This window comes from Trachypithecus francoisi, unplaced genomic scaffold (genome assembly GCF_009764315.1).
Source record: "Trachypithecus francoisi isolate TF-2019V2 unplaced genomic scaffold, Tfra_2.0 Lachesis_group21, whole genome shotgun sequence".
Taxonomy (NCBI): Eukaryota; Metazoa; Chordata; class Mammalia; order Primates; family Cercopithecidae; genus Trachypithecus; species Trachypithecus francoisi.
The window spans coordinates 37,292,269-37,297,281 of NW_022681467.1; the positions used below are offsets into that span (position 1 = coordinate 37,292,269).

A 5,013-nucleotide genomic window follows, 5' to 3' on the forward strand; every position below is an offset into this window, starting at 1 on the left:
GGCTTAAGGTCCAGAGGGCTGATTATGGTTCTAATTTGCAATTATACAGTGATTTTTCACACTGCTCATCAATCCTGACTTCCTCCCTGTTTGGGTTGGAGAGTTAGAGGGATCTGATTTGACTGAAGTAGTATAGGCTGTGATTATCATAAGAATTTGGCATAGTAAATTGAATTGGGAAGTATTGGGCAACAGATGTAAATTATTTCCTTTCATTTGTCACTCCTACACAACTGTATATTTACTGTTTGTGGCTGGCCCGGCGTAGAAAAGTGAAATGACTTATCCTAATGCCTTTGAAATGGGAATTGTTGAGACACCTGAGTGGCCTCTTCAAATTCAAGATGCAAACAGATTGTGCCGCTGTTTGGAGGGAGCATGGAGCTGAAACAATATCCCTGGAGTCTAGTATTTATTTATTTATTTTTCTTTTTTAATTCTAGTGCTCTAGGCCCACCTACTGTGGTGCTGGATGGATGTTTTAAATATTTGCATACACAAATTTTTTTAAACTCGTAATTCTGTATAATAAAAAAGTTGGGCCAGGGGCAGTGGCTCATGCCTATAATCCCAGCACTTTGGGAGGCCAAGGTGGGCATATCACCAGAGGTCAGGAGTTTGAGACCAGCCTGGTCTATTTGGTGAAACCCTGTCTCTACTGAAAATACAGAAAAAAAAAAAAATAGCTGGGCATGGTGACGGGTGCCTGTTATCCCAGCTACTGTGGAGGCTGAGGCAGGAGAATTGCTTGAACCTGGGAGGTGGAGGATGCAGTGAGCTGAGATCGTGCCACTGCCCTTCAGCCTGGACAAAAAAAATGAAAAAGTTGGCTTGCCTTTGTCCTGGGTTCTTAGAAGGTAGATAACCTGTAAATAATTGGAATTTTCTGAATGAAAGGAGTGTCTCTGTTTTGTATGGTGGACCTCGATAGTTTAAGCTAATGAGATGACTCAGGATGGGAGCAGGCCACACTAGGAAGAACCATGGTGTGATTAGAGGAATGGGGCTTTCAGCCATGTGATATCACTCCTCAGAGGAGGAGAAGTAGGTGGGGCATAGCCAATGATTCAATCGATCACGCCTACAAAGTAAGACCCCAATAAAAGCTCTGGACACTAACTGGGGTGAGCTTCCTTGATTGGCAATACCTTGTGTATTGTCACATATTATGTGCGGGGAGGGCAATGAGCCCTGACTCCACTAGGAGAAGACAAGGGAAGTTTTGCATCTGGAACCCTCTCAGACCTTGGCCTATGTATTCTCCTTGTGGCTGGTTCTGATTCATATCCTTGTGCTATAATAAAACTATAATTGTAAGGACAGAACTTTCCTGAGTTCTGTGAGTGATTCCAGTGAATTATCAAACTTGAGGGGGTAACGAGAACTCCCGAGTTTGTAGCCAGTTGGTCAGATGTGAGAGTGGCCTGGGGACCCCCAAACTTGCAGCTGGTGTCTGATGTGAGGGCAGTCTTGTGTCTTGTGGAAGATTATACCCATAGCTTATGAAGTTTGGCCTAACTCTGGATAGTTGGTCTTAGAAGTCATTGCAATTTCTTTAACTTTTTATTTTGAAAAATTTAAAACTTAAAGAAAATTTACAAGAGTAGTACAATGAATACTCATATATTTTTCACTTAGAGTCTCCAATTTGTTAATACATTCCCATATTTGTATCATTTCTATCTGTATGTACTTTTTTTTTTTTTCCTGAACCAGTTGAAAGTTGCAAACATGTCATCCCCAAACACTTCAGTACATACCTCCTGAGAACCAGGACATTCTCCTACATAACTCCAATAGCATGATCACCCCCAAGAGATTTAGCATTGATACAATAATATTATCTAATATACCATGTTTCAATTTTCCCTATTGTCCTTAAAATAACCCTTATAATTTTTTCCTTTCAATTTAGGAGGATCCAATCAAGGGTCATGTATTCCTTTGGTTGTTATGTCTCCTTGGTTTCCTTAAATCAAGATTCCAGAACTGTCTCCTTGTTTCTTTTGTTTTGTTTTTGAGACGGAGTCTCACTCTGTTGCCCAGACAGTAGTGCAGTGGCACAATCTTGGCTCACCGCAACCTCTACCTCCCGGGTTCAAGCAATTCTCCTGCCTCAGCCTGCCCAGTAGTTGGGATTACAGGTGCCTGCCACTGTGCTTAGCTAGTTTTGGTATTGTTAGTAGAGATGGGGTTTCACCATGTTGGCCAGGCTGGTCTGGAACTCCTGACCTTTCAGGTGATCCACCCTCCTCGGCCTCCCAAAGTGCTGGGATTACAGGCATGAGCCACTGCCCCTGGCCTGTCTCCTTGTTTTTTGTTTTAATTTAATTTCATTTTGTCTTTAATGAAATGGACACTTTTGAAAGCGCCACACTACTTGACTTGTATATTGCTCCGTAATCTCAATTTGTCTGATCGTTTTCTGATAATTAGATTCAGATTGTACATCCTTAGCAAGGATACAAACTATGTAGATGATGTGTTAATGAAAAGTTTGGACTGGTGTGATGTCACCAAGATGGCAGAGTAGAAGGTCCCTTGGCATCACTCCTCTCAGAAAAATACAACTGGAAACTATTCAAGACCAGAATACCACCCTGAGTTCACCAACACACCAGCACTTGGAGGAGAAGCAGAGAAAACCCTGGACCTACAGAATTGAGAGAATCTGTGACCCATAAGGGAAGTCATCATTTCAGACTGTGCTGTCCCCTCCCCTAACCAGGCAGAATGCTATGAACAGAGAATTTACCCCAATCCGTTGTTTCAGGAGTTAGAGGAGGGAATTAGGGGTGGCATTTGATCTCCCCATGGTCTGGGAATCTTCAAGGGAAGCCCACTCTGTCCCGTGGGAACCACTGGGAGTGCTGGGAGGGCTGAACCACCTGGGATGACTTGGAGACAAACAGCGGGATGCTGATTGCAGTACTGGCACTTGGATCTTGGTGGCTACTCTGTGCTCTGATTGGTGGGGATGCCATGTTGAAGAGACTGGCTGGAGTCATAGTGCTGCATGGGGCACACTCCGTGGAAAGGCCCAAATGCCTGGCTGGATTTTCCACAATGCCCAGGTACTTGCAGAAAGCATTTCCTTGGCCCAGAAACAACGAAAAGGTTAGGATTAAGTTCCAGTACCTGCTTAAGTCTTTCCCATATGGCAGGGTGGCCATATAGTTCTGGGGCAACATTCAGCCTCCTGTGCTTACTATAAGTTTTCGCTAGACCAAGAAACAATGACAAAGCAACAATTTAGCTCCAGTGCAGTGTTTTAGTTCTGGTGCCCATTGTAAGTCCTCCCCAAAATGGGGAGAAACAACAGGCCAGTGTTTAAATTCCAGTACTAAGTAGTAAAGGTCTAACACAAGCAAAGAACACCTGCGAAAACTGGAAGAGGTGCCTGTTTCCTCAGATAGGCAAACATCAGTGTAAAGATGCAAAGATTGTGAAAACTCAGGGAGATACGACGTCACCAAAACAACAACAACAACAACAACAAAGTTCTAACAACAGGCCCAGAAGGATTGAAAATCTATGAAATGTGAGACAGAGAATTCAGAATCCTCTTAAACAAGTGAAGTGAATCACAAGAAAATACAAATAGAAAATTAAATAAAACTTGGAAAACAGGGTGGGTGTGGTGGCTCACACCTGTAATCCCAGCCCTTTGGGAGGCCAAGGCAGGCAGATCATAAGGTCAGGAGTTCAAGACCATCCTGGCCAACATGGCAAAACCCTGTCTCTACTAAAAATACAAAAATTAGCCAGGCGTGGTGGTGTACACCTGTAATCCCAGCTACTTGGGAGACTGAGGCAAGAGAATCGCTTGAACCCAGGAGGCGGAGGTTGCTGTGAGCTGAGATCATGCCACTGCACTACAGCCTAGACAACAGAGTGAGACTCCATCTCAAAAAAAAAAAAAAGTGGAAAACAATCAAGGAACAAAATTAGAAATTTGACAAAGAAATAGGAATAATTAAACAAAATCAGATAGAAATTCTAGGAATAGAGACTAGAATAATTGAACTGAAAAACTCATTACATAGCTTCAACAGCAGACTTGATCAAACAGAGGAAAGAATTAGCAAGCTTGAAAACAAAAGATATGAAATTATCCAATCCGAGGGTAAAAAGAAAGGTTTGGACTGGAAAAGAGAAATAGTACATCAGCAGTGAGGTGCAAATATATCACACATGGCACACAGAAGAACTGCATGGGCCAAGGGCCACAACTTGTGGTGGAGACAGTTTTACAGAGGAGGAATTTTGGAGCTGCCTGAGGCTCATTTTGCATTCTCCTCTTCTTTTTCTTTTCTTTTTTTTTTTTTTTCAGCTGTAACTCCGGACATGATCCAAAGAGGAATTTTGCAATATCGTCTCTGGGTTTTATGGAAACTTACTTTACCTTTCTGTGTTAAGCTCTTAAGGCATTGTGTCAGCCTTAAAAGGGCATGGGAAAAGGCTTCTAGCTTTTCTGACACCATCTAATCGTAGCTCAATCCAAGGCTAAGATGGTTCTCACATGTTCATCTCTAGCCCAGCCTGCTTTCCTAAACATAGTCCTGATACTCAGCTACTTACTTTCATCTCAAAGGTGGTCTCAAAGGTCCCTCATGCTAACATGTTCAACACTGAACTCTTGAGTCTCTACACCAATGCCCTCCCCCAGCATGAGGGCATATCCATGAGTGACACCACCACCCACTCATTTATGTGAGCTAGAAACCTGGACATATCCTTGATGCCAGCTTCCTTTCCCCCTCCTCCTATAGCCAGTCCATCACCAAGTCCCACTGTTTTGATCACCTAAATAATTATCAAATCCATTCATTCTCTCCATGTACTCTACTACCAGCTTAGCTTAGTCCAAGCCACGATTCTACTACACCCTCCTAATGGATCTCTTGGCTTCCACACAGACTCCCTTCTGAATCTCATCTCCATACAACAATCAAAATATCTCTTAAGAGTGTAAATCTGATTACTGTCCCCTTACTTAGTATCCTTTAATGG

The 5,013-nt window shown here is 42.8% G+C and overlaps 1 non-coding gene across 1 annotated transcript; it reads right to left on the reverse strand.

The window, feature by feature from the left end:
* Positions 1 to 4,331: 4,331 nt before the first annotated feature.
* On the reverse strand, positions 4,332 to 4,453 carry LOC117069154. The gene has a single exon (XR_004431404.1). It is a non-coding gene; the product is annotated as a small nucleolar RNA SNORA26 (small nucleolar RNA).
* Positions 4,454 to 5,013: the final 560 nt, after the last annotated feature.